This window comes from Pelecanus crispus, chromosome 1 (genome assembly GCF_030463565.1).
Source record: "Pelecanus crispus isolate bPelCri1 chromosome 1, bPelCri1.pri, whole genome shotgun sequence".
Classification (NCBI taxonomy): Eukaryota; Metazoa; Chordata; class Aves; order Pelecaniformes; family Pelecanidae; genus Pelecanus; species Pelecanus crispus.
In genome coordinates this window covers 159,048,550-159,064,843 of record NC_134643.1, presented here as the reverse complement: position 1 = coordinate 159,064,843, position 16,294 = coordinate 159,048,550, and the positions used below count along the sequence as shown (strand labels likewise).

Here is a 16,294-nt window from a genome sequence, read left to right as displayed (position 1 = left end):
CTGAGGGGAGGACCTCCCTCTGGCAATGGTGGTAGTAGCAGGGTTTTACTAGCCCGTGTGTATATACGTCTTTGTCAAGTCAAGTAGCACCTTGAGAGCAGGCACAGAGCTGGCTCAAGAGATGAGCATGCAAGAGGGTGATGAAAGTCCGTGTTTGCATGCAACATGACTGTGCTTAGAAGAGAAGTGTCATTATTCTGTAGAATATGAGAGACTTTGTCCTTGGGCTTCACAACTGGAGTTTATTTGTCTTTTACAAATTAAACTGGTTCCTAGAGAGCCTTTCATCCTGTGACATGGTGCCTGTAGTGGCACAAGGTGCAAGGGCTTTATATTAATTCCTCGTTCATAACAGCTCCTGTGCCATGCTGAGAGGACACGAGTGAAACATCTGCTTAAATCTTGGCCTCCTACCAAAGCCCATAACCAACTCTAGGGCCTGCAAGAAAAGAAAGAATTAAAGCACACTTTTTTATGTAGACTAGTTGTTTTGGGGTAATTTCACATAGCGAAATTTGAACAGATTGTAAAATACAGGCAAGAGGTACAGCACACAGCTGCTGTGTAAACTGGTGGATTTTAAAATAACCAGAACTCCTCACAGCAAGCAAACACTGCTGGTTTAGGCAAGAGCTGACATTTACCAAGGATGGTGGAAGGAGAAGCTCTAACCTACCCTCTAGTGCTCAGGTTTCCTCAGCCTTTAAGGAAAAGCCAGTCCTGAGAAGAAAGGGAAGAAAGGAAGGATGGTAATTAAAGAGTGTAATAACTTTGAGGCTTTGGAAGGGACTAATATGAGGACTAAAAATGTAGGACATTGCTCAGTCTTAGTCCAAGATGATGTATCTGGGCAAGAGACTCTTGTGCATGAGGCATTGGGCTTTGAAAAAAATTAGGCTTCTTTAGACTAAAATAGAGAAGGCCTAAGGAGAAACATAGCTGTAGCCTTCGTGTGTGCAAAAGGCTGCTGCAGAGAGTAGGGACTAATGCGATCATGTCAGTGGTGAAGATATAAAGATATAGCACATCTCAGTTGCAGCGAGGAAGGTTCAGGGAGATCTCAGGGAAAATCTTCTAACTCTGTGACTAGAAAAGCCCTCTGATAGGTTTTGGCCGGGGGGCAGTGAAGTCTCCGATGTTGGTGCACTTTGCGAGCAGGAGAGGTAACTAGCTGTCAGGCATGCAGCACGATGCGGGCTGCCCTAGGGAATGGAGGTGGACAAGCTGGCCTTCGTTACGGCATCCTACAGTAAGGCATGAAAACACGCTTTTGCAGGTGCAGCATCCAACTGGAAGCAATGTCCCAGAAGAATCCTTTGCTGGAGCCTTGGCCAACATGCCGAAGAATAACAGAGGTAAACTTGATCCCTTGTTGGCTCAGTGAGCTGGGCTGGGTGATCCTGGAGGTCTTGCCAGCCACTGTTTTCTGTGCTTCCAGGTGAGCAACACAAGTGAAGGGTCACAGTTATGGTCATGCTTTTGTGACCTGCGCGAGCACAGTAATAACAAGCAAGGTTTTCCTTCCTCTTTACTCACCTGACAGGACTGTCTTCTACAGGCAGGGTCCCAGACCACAAGGTCCTGTCAACAGTTGTCCCCATGGAGCGGTGTGAGCCAGGGAAAAAAAAAAAAAAAAGAATCCATCCAGAATAAGGTGGAAATTGATGAATTTGTGAAAGCGTGGTCTGGCCTGGTGCTTGTGGCAGAGACTGGATTCTCTGTGTCCCAGAGGCCCCATCCAGCCTGCTGCATCTGTATAGGGTGCCTGCTTACCAGCTCCACTGGATTCAAAGGCTTCACCTACCAGCATGACAATCGATTTCACCTTACCTAAAGCACTTCAAACTACAGTGGTTTGGAACAGGGGAGACCAAAACCTTGTGCAACACTTTCTAGGCCTACCCCAGAAAAAAAGCTTCAATTTTCCCCTCTTGTTTTTTCTTGTTCTGATTAGCTCCATGCATTACTTGCTTCCTAAGGCACTACCAGAGCTAGGAGGCAACATCTTTGCAATACGCTTACTGAGCTCTGCAAATTTGGTGCCCTGAGCTACTCCTCACTTCTGAGATGCTTTCCTGCTTCTGCCCAGCTTGTAGGAGGCACAAAGCTCTGGCTCTGGTTGTTCTGTCTTCCTTGGGGCATGGGCAACAGTCAGATCACTTTAGCTCCTTGCTGCCTGGCTAGTAAAGCTCTTTTAGGGAGGCTTTGTCCATATTTCCTGAAGATGTAGAGCCACCTTCAGCAGACAGGGAGAAAGGAGATGGCAGTAGACCATGGTCCTGCAGAGGAAATCACCAAATGGCAGTCTGGTATTTGGAGTTTCAGTAGCATAAACAAGTTTAACCGTGCAACCACATGTTATTCTGCTGCGGCAGAACCTGCCTTGGCTTATGGACTCCCCTCTTCCTGAGGAGTCTGACATACACAGGTGTCACAGCCTTGGTGGCAAAGCCAGCTCCACGCTGCCAATGAAGGAGAGAGGGTCTTTGCCGACACACGGTGCCTGCAGAGTGGCATTGCTGCGGCACAGTGGCTTTTTTCTGTTTTAACAGTCCCATGCTGACATTGAGCCCAGGCTTTGCTCTTAGAGGTTTTGTTTTCTCGTGAGTTAATGACCTTTGCACTGTAGTGTTTCTCATTTCACAGCTGCCCCAGAGCCCTGCAGAGAAACTGGTGGGAGATGCACAGTGAGCTCGGAGGATGGCAATGGCAGGTCATCAAGGGACAATGTGGCTTCCTCCCATTGTCCTCCTTTTCCTTCAGATGGTGCAGGCAGGTACAGCCTTTGCTTTAACTTGACTTTGTGCTGCTTTGTCTAAACCACACAGGTAATTATTTGCCATTATTTGTGCTTTGTGGACCAGGGTGACAGGAGTGGAAACCTGGTAGGTTTGCTTTCTCACCCGCATTGCTCCCATTTGTCTGCTGCAGTGCAATAATATCCAGGGCTTAGTTATTAGAGGAATACCATTTTGGACTGAAACAATTGTGTCAGTGTAAAATACAGGGTTAATATGTCAGTATGCAGGGCTTTCAAACTGACAGCACAAACAATGTGCTATTCTTCATGTCCTCAAGAGAAGTGACAATTAAATAATCCTTACTATCCATTCATAAGCTATGGGGTGACAAAATGAACCCCACAAGGTTTAACAGTGCAGAGCGGAACCAGAACCCCACACCATCACCCACTGTGCTTGTCTAAATCTCAACACAAACAGCACATCTCCACTTGAGGAAGCGTCCCACCTGCCTTTGAGGTTGGAGCCTGAGATGCTTCTCTACAGAGTAAGTGTGTGAATCATTCTGCAGACATGATGCATGCCTTGTTGTTTAATTTTGCTGTAAAAGTTATCCAATGATTACAGAGGACTGGTTGGACACGACTGAACAAACACCTGAGTCACCCACATTACAATAGCTGGGAGTAAGAGGGAGATTTGGACATACCAGAGATGAGATGGGAAAGGTACTTAGTGGGACAAGGGGTGCCCTGAGAGTCTTCAGGATGCTTCAAGGAAAATTTTCTCTTACAAACATGTAGAAAGCAGTTTGGAGTATGCTAATCTACATTTAATTTTGAACAACAGACTAGAAGTGGCTGACAATACAAAGACAGAAGGTTAATAGAAGTAACTGTAAAATGACAGATCCTATGAAGGAAGTAAAGAGAAAGAACAAGAGAATAAAAGTAATGTATTTTTAAAAGAGAGAAAGATTTGGCTACTTCTTAAAAAAAATAACCACAAAACCCCGAAGTGTTTAAGGCACATGTCCAAACTGTCCCAAGGTCAAGAAAGGACAGGAGGATTAACTAAAAACATGAGCTCCTTCATGACCTGACCTCCCGAAGGAAGTATAGAAAAATCTGGATCTGCAAACATTCTGGACTTGCAAAATCTGGACTTGCAAACATGCTGGCATAAACCAAGAGGAGCTAAGGAGCAAATACAATAAGACAGACATGATGTGAAAATCAAGAGCTGATCTAAGTATCTGGATATTGGAAGACAGACCAAGGAAAATGTTAGTCTGTTCCTAATGGAGAAGAAAATCTTTATTCCTTAAGGTACCAGATTACTTGTGCGCAACAAGGAGGAAAGACACTGCTGAGTTGCACTAATCAGGAACAAATCACATCCCATCAGTCTTCTCCAAGGACAGCATAACAGGCTGGGTGGCTGCAAAAGATGCAGTACATGTCAGGTCTCTCTATTAAAGGAGGCTTCTAACATCATTTTATATAATGCTTTTATTGTAACAGAAAGACAAACACTGGTCTGGATGAAACTGCTGTAAGTTTGGTGCGCATCTGGTTGGGAAACTGCTGGTCAGTGGAAGGATTATGTGGAGTGCCGGGCTCCACAGAGGTGAGCCTGAGGACCTCTGGTACTGGGTAGTTCCCACCGCGACAGGCAAGGTGGGAGAGAGTGTTTACTCACTGCATTTGTAGCTCATTCCAGACTGGGAGGACTACCGTAAGTCGAGATGAGAGTTTAGGACAATCTTGTGAAACTGGAACAGTGGTCCAACATAAATAGGAGGCAATTCAGTAAACACAAACCCAAAATTTCACCCTCAGTCCCACAGTACACAACCAAGGAGAATTGTAAAGTATGTAATAAAAGCAAGAAGTCTCCATTTTCACTAGGATGAACAGCCAGGACAAGAAGTAATGGGATCACACCACACGGAGGGACACTCAGGTTAAAGAATAGGAAACACTTTTTAGAAGCTATAAGGCTAGTTAAGGAGCGGATTAGGCTACATGGGTGAGCTGCAGAATCTCATTGTGAATCTGTAGGAACAGGTTAGACAGCATCTGTTAGGACTGGTTTACCTCTCCTTACTGGCACACTGTTAGTGCTGGGAAGAGCTCTCCCATGCTGCCTGTGATCTTGCAGTGCCAGGGACTGAGCTAAAGTGAGTAGTATGAGCCATATACAGATGGAAAAGGAATATTGCAAGGGTCTACCAAGAGTCCAATACTTAATTTGTTACTGATACTTTAGCTGTTGCTAATTTTAGCCTCTTACCCACACCCATGTTCATCTTTGCCTTAGTACGATGGCTGTTCTGGCATGTACGGATTATCCCTTCCTTTGCCCTCAAAGACCTGCCAGTTATTGCTGGGAAACACAGAATAAGATGTAAAATAATAGTGGTCTACCTAATGTTGACACCTTACCATTTTTTAAATAACGATAGCCACAACTTGTTATTACTAAGGCCTTTGGCAGGAATTGCACAGTATTTCCCAAAATGATGGGGTGTTTGACTAATGTTTGCAAGCGAGGTTTTATGAGCTGCTTGTGCTTCTATGAAATCACCATGAATTTATAACCTGCCTATACGTTTGTCTCATTTGCAGTCATACCAAATGCATGCAAGGTCAACAACTGGAACTGTAAGCAGTTCTGCAAAACTGGAGATGAAGGAGTTGTATGTTCCTGTGCTGCTGGCTACGCTCTCGGCAATGACAACAAAACCTGTGTTCCTGTAGGTATGAAGCCACATTTAAAGTTCATTCTATGGGACACACATCACATCTTCACCACATTTAGTAAGTACTGGTGTGTTGCAGTGCTGTTGTAGCATAAGGAATAATGTTAACTGTTCATGTCTTTCACATGGCTTGCTTGAGGTGTTGCCAACAAAGTTATTAAGATCTTAGCTAAAGGTCATAATTTAAGTAACATCAAATTGTGCAACTATGAGTGATGCGCAGTGGCAAAAATAGCTCACGGAAATGTTCGGTGCAAGTGGGTGCGTTCTCAGAGCAGACTGCAAAACCCATGTTCCAGCAGGTACGAAGCCATATGAGAAACTGGTGGTTACAGTGGGGCTCTGATTTCTCTTCTCTCACAGATTGAAATAGGTCTCTCATGCTTCAGGAGGTTTTGTTAGAAAGGAATGTGTTAGATTTATCATTGGTGAGAACTGGTGTCTGTTTTCAAGGCCTCCAACTTGTGCTGGACACGTACAGATCCAAACGAGTAGGAACCCAAGAAACTTCTCCCTTTACAATATACAGTTCACATTATAATTTCAGCAGTAATGACATAATGTGATTGCAGTTATATCTCACTTGTTTCCCCTCAAATATCACCTGTTCCATTTCAAAGGAATAAAACCTGCCTATTTTCTTCTAGAAGCAGGTTTTCTGCAGTTAACATATAGTAACCTAAAGACATTAATAACTACTGACACTGAATTTAAATCCATCAGTTTTACCTGCAGTCAAAGTGAACATTAACAGTTATTAATCTTGGTCTATTCTTCTGTCTGTCTGATGATATGTTATAATGTCCTTTGTCATTTAATACCAAATTGCTGTCATGAGCTTATAATTCCTAACATAGAATACTTTTCTCTGTTTCCCAATTACAAAAGATTTAATAACAGCAGGTACACGAAAATAATTATGCTAATTATGGAAGGTGTTTAACTTTTAAATACTGTGAAAATGGTGAACCCATTTGCCCACTTGGTCAAAATGGGCAAGTTTTAGAAGTGGAAAAAGATTTTTCTTTTTCAACCATTCTGGTCCTTTTGCTTTTGCAAAGTTTTTGTTAATGTCTTGAAAAATCTAACAGAGCCACCCCTGATAAGGACACCTGCATATCTAATTCAATTGCAAAAGGCTGCTGTCAAGGAGTTTTCCTTGAACTGTTGAGTTTTCTCTTGTTTTCATGAAGAGTTGATTCCCTGAAGGCAACCTGTTTCCCTGCAATTTTCCTCCACTATAGGTACCTATCTGTAACTCTAATGGCTGCTTTTGACTGCAAAACCCATGTCCCAGCAGGTTTGATAATTTCTTGTGGTGAAGAACACCACGAGGTGCACTGGAAGCTAGATTTACTTTTCTGACCATGAAACCATCCCTTATACTGAGGGATCTGTCAGACAAGCTCTGCTGAATGGCAGTTCGGTGATAGGAATTATTTTCACCACCAACTGTCTTTCCTTTTTTTCTGCTGGAGGTTACTATCCCTTGCATGTCACTTGGCTTGGTGCTTCAGGAACAGCACAGGCACCATCCCCCACAGAGATGGAAGACTGTGGTCCTCCACATCCCATAAATTCACTTAAATCAGCAAAAAAGTTAGCTCTGAGCCAAAGTGAAGGCTGGTAACAGCAGCTGAACCTTCACAGCTGTTTCCTCAAGGTTATGGATGGGAATGCCTTGCTCTCGGCATGTGGCACGTGCCTCGAAGTCCCAGTACCATCCAGACATCAAATATTAGCATCTTGGTTTTGCCTTCACAGTCAAGTTCCCGTGTGGTAAGCTTCAGGGAAATCATGAAGCCGGTCAAGAGCAAGTCATAGGAACCACAGCAAGTCCAGATGCTCATCCTGAAAATGACGAAACCACCAAGTCCCCGAGCAGCCATTCGGAGGTCACCAGGGAGGCTGGCAGTTTACCCCGCGTGTCCCCGCGGCAGGTAAGATGCCCTCGTCCTGAGATGTTTATCACCTGACCCTCCTCATCAGGACCAGCAGCCATTTATTCTTCATCGTACTCATCCCCACTTGCCAAGGGGACCTAGCTTGATTTGAGACAGACTTACCTGGTGTCGACATTTTGGATGGTTGTTCCACTCTCCTGAGTACTGTGTTTCTGCACAGGTCTCCTACCATGAATGATGTTGTGCCTCCATTTCAGCATCAAGCAAATGTTGGGAAAGGGAGGCCAGGAGAGAAGAAGGGTTGCAGATATGGGACGTAGAGCTGGGTGAGCCACAGGGCCCCTTCCCTGCCAGCCACCCTGTTACTCAAGTTGCAGCATGGTGGTATCAGAATAGCCTGAGCTCCTGTTGTGGCGAGGGCTAAAGTGAAACAAAAACCCCAAGCAGAAACAGTGCTATTACAATATTAGCTAAATTTTGTTTAAAAAATAACAACAAAAATCTGCTGGTAAAATAACTGAATGCACAAACTCTACTTTGAGCCAGAAAAAGGTCTGTCTTGACAAGTTTCCCGCTGTGGTGGCTACATCTCAGTGAAACTCTCACCAGCTCTGAATGAGGGATGCCTTTGACAGAAAATACGTATGAAAATGTCTACTTTAAGAACACTGCTTGGATCTCAGCTAGCTGTTCAGGATTTCTCTGTATGTGTACTTTTGTGCTTTATCTTTCTTCTCTCTCTTTGCAGGTTGTTCTGCTAGTAGATAAGTACAATGAAAGGTTTTGTGGGGGGAAAATACTGAACGAGTATTTTACTTTCTGGAGCTCCTTGCGTTAACCAGTCTAAAGACTTACGGGTTCTTGTGTCCTGGTTTCGGCTGGGATACAGTTAATTTTCTTCCTAGTAGCAGGCACAGTGCTGTGTTTTGGATTTAGTATGAGAAGAATGTTGATAACACACTGATGGTTTAGTTGTTGCCAAGTACTGCTTATGCCAGTCAAGGACTTTTCAGCTTCCCATGCTCTGCCAGGCGCACAAGAAACTGGGAGGGGGCACAGCCAAGACAGTTGATCCAAACTGACCAAAAGGATATTCCATACCATATGACATCATGCTCAGTATATAAACTGGGGGGAGTTGTCTGGGGCGTAGCGATCGCTGCTCGGGGACTGACTGGGTATTGGTTGGTGGGTGGTGGGTGGTTGCGTCACTTGTTTTTTTTTCTTCCTGGGTTTTGTTTCTCTCTCTCGTTGCTCTCCTTTTCATTACAATTTTTTATTATTATTATTACTACTACTACTATTTCTTTATTTCAATTATTAAACTGTTCTTATCTCAGCCCACGAGTTTTCTTACTCTTGCCCTTCTGATTCTCTCCCCCATCCCACTGACGGGGAGGGTGAGCAAGTGGCTGTGTGGTGCTTGGTAAGTTGGTAAGTGCTTCTCATTTTGCCCTTTACTACAAAAATAAGAAACTGTCTTGTGTTGTAGTCTCCATATGCAAGATACTGAACTCTGCCGGAGTTGTTCTTACCCTCTTGTTATTTCTCACTGCTTCATGTTGTCCCTTGACTAACAGTGAAATACATGTTCAACTTTGTTGTAATGGACAGTTACTGTAAGCCTGGCTTGGCCTAGTGTAGCTTGTGTATGATAGAAGCCAAGTATAAACTGGAAAGGTATGTGGGCAAGTAAGGTTGAGCTGATGTAGTTAAATTGGTCTAACATTACACCTTCATGCAATTTCCTGTGTTGGCCAAACCTTGAAGAATTCCAGATGCCTCATTCAGATGTTAGCAATAACTGTTTTGACAACATGTGGATACCAGTCTGAGACTGTTCCATACTTGAAACCTCAAATTTATTGTTTATTACTGTCATTTATGAAAAAGTAGTTTATCACAAGTTCTAGGCACTGAAAAATGGTGTTCTGTCATAAAAATTGTACTCAGCCTACAACAGTAAAGCAAAAACTGTGTTTGCCTAAACTCCAATTGTCTGTCCATTTAATTCCAAAAGAGACTTCATACACATTGAGAAACACTAAATATAAACTCATGATTTTTTGTATACAGAAGGTTAAAGTTTTAAAGGAAAATGAATATCTATTTCCTGTTTAAGTCTGTTTGACTATGTTGCTCTACAAATGAGAGGGGCAAGATCCTTCTCTTCTGCGTTGAGGCTTTTGGTTGTATATTGTAAGGGTGCCTTTGGGAATATTGTAATGAAGCCCAAAACTTTGTATCAAAACTTTCATTGAGAACATTATTCTGATAGCAAAGTTCTGATCTGCTACTTGATCTTGCATTTTGGCAGCCTTCTAAACCCCTCCAAAATGGGCATAAAATGCTACAACATCAGGATACAGGCCTGGTCTATTCTATTTGTACAGTACAATGCCTATACAAAGTGCAAGGAATTTTGGTCCCTTCTTTTATTAAGACGCAGTTTAGACTTGTTGGTATTGTCTTATTAACAACTACTTTAATAATCTGACATAGGGATTGTGGACAAAAAAAGTAAGATTCAAGTAGAGAAATGCACAGAGTGGAAAAAATAATTGCACATGCTGAATTTGATACAGAAACTTTCAACAGCAACATAGCCCTTCTCAAATTAGAGGAACCTGCCACATTTTCTGAGGATGTTGTCCCAGCATGCCTTCCAGAAGAGGACTTTGCTAACGATGTTCTGATGAAGCAAACATTTGGAATTGTCAGTGGCTTTGGGAACACGTTTGAACGTGCACAGCCGGTCAAAAGAATGAAAGTGCTTCAAATCCCTTACGTGGATGAGGACACTTGCAAGTTTGCCCTTCGTAGCCCAGTCACAGAAAACATGTTCTGTGCTCGTTATGATAAAGATGGAAAAGATGTCTGCCAAGGAGGTGGAGGAGGCCCTCATTTAACCAAATACCATGGCACTTATTTTGTTATTGGTGTCATCAGCTGGGGAGAAGGATGTGGAAGGTGAGGGAAATATGGAATATACACCAACTGGTCAAAGCTCCTACCCTGGGTAAAAAGTGTTTTGACAGAAAACTCTTAATGGTTTGACATTTAATCAACCTAATTGTCGTAGCCATCAGATCTGATCTCTAAGTAATATTTTCCTCTTTTTAACATGTTTGCTAAAATTCTGATAGTTTGTTCTTCCCTTAAGGGACACCATCTATTCCTTTATGAGCTAATGCCTGTTTTTCAGAAGGTGGGCTTGGACTTCAAACAGAGCTTGCTGGTTTTGGACAATAATGACATTTCTTCAAATGTGATGATTTAGGAATTTGTTTTAAGAACAAGTTCTGTCTGCAGGGACACTTATCCCAGCTGCTTAATTGCAGAGAGAATTGCAATTCTCACTCGAGATACATACGAACGCACACACCATGTCATCTGTGCTCTGCCTAAATGTTATTTGAGTCCTCACAGAGAGGACAGAGTTTTAACTCAACCTATCCTGGAAGATTTACTTTGAAACTTGAATAAGCTTTTTTGCCATCATTTTTCAATATGGATGGATTTTTTTTTTTTTTCCCTGTCATAAATGCAGAAGTCAACTCCCAAATGCAATCCAGCAGTGTAGCAGTTGCACAAGTCCACAGAGTCCATATCTCCCACGGCTTGGGAGTCAGGTTTATGGCAGGAGCCACTTCTACCACCCAGCTATGTCTGTCTGGGCTGTGGGTGGAAGCTCTTGGGTGCTGGTTTCCACTGGCAGTGCTGAGGTCAGGTCAGGGCTTCCCTCTTGCTGAATCTCTTGCAGAGGAAGTGACTGGCTGGTCATGGGAACACCTAAAATCCCAACATCTGGACACAGCTGCAGGGCTGCTGCCCCATGACCTCAGGGGAGAGAATCAGGCAGAAAGAGAGAGGAATAGGAAACAGCATTAAAAAGTCTGAATTTCAGGTAAACTCCAAACACTTTCTTATCTCCTCATTGCCTACTTCAGACTTTGTCAGTGTTCTGGAAGTTTGCCTGAAAATCCTCTGTTTAGGTTTCTCTGTGAGCCATCCTTAACCATTTTTATCCTGAAGTCAAGTCTAGGATAATGGGGAGATGTTATCAGAGAAAATTGGAGAGAAAAAAAAAATCCTCATCCAAATGGCACAGACTCCAAGGGGATTTTCTGCATTTTTCACAGGGGATCAGGATATTGCTCACCTCATGGCAAAACTAACCACCTTACTAAACTCTCTTATCCATGACTGAAACTGTATCTAGGACCTCAAGTGATAAGACATCTGTGCATGTGCTCTGCCATCCTCTGACTGTTCCACACCCAGTTTTATTGGTTGCAATTTTGGTAGGGAAAAGGATATTAAAATAGAAGTGGGAGAAAAAGGTAAAGAAACAGGAAAGTGGAAGTAAAGAAAGAATGTATTTTAATAACTGAAATATTAACAACAATTACTATTTTTAGCAATGTGTGAACAGAAATAGAAAATGTCAGAGCTTGCATCTACAGAGATCACAGAATCACAGAATGGTTTGGGTTGGAAGGGACCTTCAAAGTTCATCTAGTCCAACCCCCCCTGCCATGGGCAGGGACATCTTTCACTAGACCAGGTTGCTCAAAGCCCCGTCCAACCTGACCTTGAACGCTTGCAGGGATGGGGCAGATGTCAGAGTAATTCCAAGACAGTTTCTGGTTTTGCTGCCAGGCTGTCAGGAGACTTGCACAACCTTGTGGCTAGGCTCAAGTCCTTGTTGTGGGTGCAACATCCACGGGAGAGAATCAGAGCTCCCTGGGGCTGCATTCCTCCCCCCTGCCCGCTCCTCCAGGATTTCCTGCAATCTGTAACCACACCAGAAGGGCAGTGCTGACGCTCCTCCAAAATGACTGCAAGTTCCTCCAGCTTTTGGAAATGATGATGCCCTTTGGATTTGGCAAGAAAAAATATTTTTTTTTCTGCAGATGGTGAACAGAACTGGCTGACAGCAGTCCAGGTGTTTAACTGAATTATAATCCATTTTAACTGCCCTAAGGATTAACCCTTTGCAGCATATGTGCTTCCTCTCTGCTGGCCAGGCAAAGTTCAGCTGACATTTTTGTAGCTTCTGTATACACAAAGACCTGTGCTGCTTATAAGCGTGGATGCTGATAACTGTGCTTTGTACGAGCAGAGTGTACGTTGGCATGTAAATGGGATTAGCTTGTGTCACTCATTGCTAGCTCTTGACCAAGACTACATGTGACCACAGTCCCCTGTTCTGGACTGACTGGTGTCTAGTCAGAGCTGAGGGATGCACTCCCATCTTGTTGTTCCTAAACATTGTCTGCAAGTGATCATTTCATCGTTAATTTGAAAAAACTTCTCCCTTGTTCCTGAATCTGCTGCTTCCACTTCCATATTCTCTATGCAAAGTATAACTTAAAGACCCACAACATGTCTGACCCAAAAATCAGCCCTCTGACAGAAGAATTACTGAGTTACACCACAGCAAAACCTGGCCTCTGCCCTCTCCATCTCTTTGGAGCTGACAGCGATTGCTGTGATTTGCCTGCAGCTTCTCCAGGGCTCTTCCCTATGGGGAGGGAGAGACCAGCCAGGCAGGGGGTGGCCGGTCCTGGTTCCCTCCTCTGCCTCAGGCAAAGGGATGGTGCCTTGGGGACCCATCGGTACTCAGGGCACGGGGCAGTTTTTGTCTTCAGTTTGTTGGGCAGGAGGCAGGAGATGAGTGACCTGCGTGGAAAATGATGATGTGGAGGACAAGGAGGTGGCTTGCTGTAGCCGTGGGGGGGTTTAGCAAAAGGGGTGCCTGCTCCTACCTCCTCGCCCTGCCAGCCGGGGCTCTGGGTAACCTGGAGCAAGGAGAGAGCACAGAGGACGTCAGCAGAGTTTTGAGGACCGTGCCAGAGGCAAAATGGGGCAGGAGAGGAGGCAGAGGCAAGAAATTCGCCAGGTCCATCTGCAGCACAGATGGCTCAGAGCAAGAGGGGCCCCTGCTATCACCTCACTTCCAGTGAGTTGAGCATTGCCGGTTCACTAACCACCAACTTACACATCTCTAAGCACATCAGAGAAAACACTTCCTTCCGTTTTCTTCTGCCCCTGCGCTTCCCAGAGCTGTGCTCTGGCAACAGGCAGACAGGACCAGGGGTGGGGCACGGTACAAGGTGACACCGGAGGGGTCTGCTCCTCGTGGGCCCAGTCCCCGTCCCTCCTCCTTCTCCCAGCCCTGTGGCAGCAAGCAGCTGTGGGCTTTCCCTCACCCCAGGGCCTCCAGCTCCCTGCCGAGGGCTGATGCAAAGAGAAGAGGAGGAGAGGGGAGGCTGGAGCTGCTCCTGTGAGCCTGCACCTCCTGCCACAGGGCAGGTGCACCACGGTCCACTTCAACTTGAACCATCTTCAGCATCCACAACCTGAAACTAAACACAGTGCCCGCATGCCGCTTGGCGGGAGGACACCCCCAAGGAGAAACGTGGCTGCAAGCCCAGCCATCAGCTTTCATTATTTGCTTAGTGCAGGGGCGACATTTTCTGGAAAATAATTGCTGCCCCCTTTCGCTAGCTGAGGTGTGCGTTTCCCAAAAGCATATGACAGTGACAGAGTTACTCAGGACAGCTGCCCCTGCCGCAGCAGGGCTGATGGCCAGCCAGGGGCACGAGGTGGGTGGCATTGGCATGTCCCCATCACCGCCCCATCACTGCCCGGGCAGCTGGTCTGCAAACCCCCTTTCCTTGGCTCCCTGCACTGCTGGGGGGAGGACTGCCACGGGAACCAGTTGCTAGAGCAGGACCAACTCACCCGGCTACCCCACCCTGAGGAACTGCAGATTTCATATCTCACACCGCGTGCAGGCTCCACGCTGGATAGGGTAACGCTTCAGGCAGGAGGCAATCCTTAAGCAGGGCTGCAGGAAATAGGGGTGTGGGGCTCCTTAATGAAACACGTCTCCATGTGCTCACTGCGGTAATTAAAGGAATGGAAAAAGAAATCCCAGTAACTCTTTATAAAAAAAACATGTGAGGAAAGGACAGCCCTTTCAAAACACTCTATGCAATTTTCCATAATATTAGGAAAATTTAAAAGTAAGACCTGTTGCAATAATATCAACACAGAAAAAGCCAAGTCAGTGCCATAACGCACTGAGTACACTGTGGCCTGTCCCCAAGGACACAGCTGCCCAGTCATGGAACACTGTTTAAAACAACCACAGTAGGAAAAAATGACTGTGTAAACTAAGGTCCGGTGAGAATACAGTTTCCGAAGCTCTGTGTTGTTATAAATAACCTAATTTGAATAATTACCTTATACCTACAAGAGTTCTTTAATTGACATAGGTTTGCAAAATGTAAACAGCTTGTTTTTAAAAAAAAAAAATCTGCAGATCCGCATTTTTGTGCTGGGTTCTGCAAAGTCCTGTGCTGACATCAAGTGGTGACATATGTTTCATCCTGAAGGGAGCCAGACTTGCCGTACTGCATATGCACAGGATGATATTCCTTGGCACGGGAAGGTAAAGGCAAATAGACAGGAGCTGCAGAGGGGCTACAGCAGCAGCCTCGCTGGCAGGCGCTCCCGTGGGAATGGTCAGCCAGAGGAGTATGGAAAAGCAATGCAGCCACCACCGTGCAAGGCAGGAGGGTGAGGTGAGCCTCTGCAGCGGCTTCTGGGCACACGAGGTGCTGGCTGAGCCCCCCAGCACCCACCAGATGTGACCACTGGCAACAGCCCCCTCTCTCCCCAGCCAAGAAACCCCCGGCTGGGACAGCTACAATGGGGCTTGGTGGCCTCAGGGGACTGAGGAGAGCACGGAGAGCTCATTTACTAAAGCAAGCTCGACACAGTTAACCAAAGAGGATGGGAGGCTATATTAATTAGTTCTGCAGAAATGTCAAGGAGGGAAAAATAAATATCTGAGGTTATGAACTGGCTGTGAATAAAATCAAGCTTGAATATTAGAAGGGTTTTAAACGCCGACTGAACTTCTGGAACACCATTCCGTCAGAGATTGTGCAGGAAAAACCTCCCACAATGCAGTTTTAATGTGGAGGTTAATTATTTGCTGAAGGCATTAGCATCCGTGATGTGAGCTGCAACATCAGCCTTGGGTTGGCAGGGACTGGCCTTGGTGAGGCATGTGGGCTGCTTCAGCCCTGCTCATCTGCCTCGGTACTCACTAAAGGTGGTTTTAAAAATTGCAGATGATGTAAAGTGAAGTTTTCTTTGGGGATTTACCCATGAATGCTCAGATCAATTATACTTTGTTACAAGCAATGCATACTCAAATAATAGCTGGGAATTCTATGATTCTAATTTATGACATGAAAACACAGACCAGTCTCTGTGTTTCTAACTCAGATAAAACCCCCACTTTTCCTCTCACTGGTTGTTGCTCTGACTGTGGAAATGGTTTCCTGCTCTTCCCATGATTCTGGCTGTGCTGGGAGCCAAAAAACTCCAGGCAGCACCATTGCCATGGCAGAGCCCAGCCTGTGCACGCCAACCCTTGGGTCCTTCCTCTCACCCTGGGCCAGGCAGGAGGGCTGCCCCAGCTGCTGGGTGCGTGGCACAGCAGCCCAGGGAGGTGCTCCCGTCTGCTCCGTACTTACGCCTTCTTTCACAGATTCTGCGTGTCTGTGTGTGACCAGGACCCTGAAGTCAGGAAGAGTTTCCCATGCTCTCCTCACGGCCGAGCAGTACAAACCTAACAGTGAAAAAGAAAAATGTCATATCCATTCAGATATGTCCTTACAGGGGAAATCCCATGCTTGGTGGCTTGGTTTGCTCCAAAAGTCGATGGGATTTGACCAGTGCAGCTAAGCCTTGGCACACGTTTTGTGGGGACAGAGTATGAAAGAGCCTCGCCATAAAATTGATCCCTGTAGTCATCATTCAGCTTGTGCTTTGATATGGTGCAAGGAAGCGTTCACACTGTT

The 16,294-nt window shown here is 45.2% G+C and overlaps 1 pseudogene; it reads left to right on the top strand.

Moving 5' to 3' along the window:
* Positions 1–2,700: 2,700 nt before the first annotated feature.
* Positions 2,701–10,458, top strand: LOC104030192 (coagulation factor X-like; annotated as a pseudogene).
* The last annotated feature ends 5,836 nt before the right edge of the window (positions 10,459–16,294 follow it).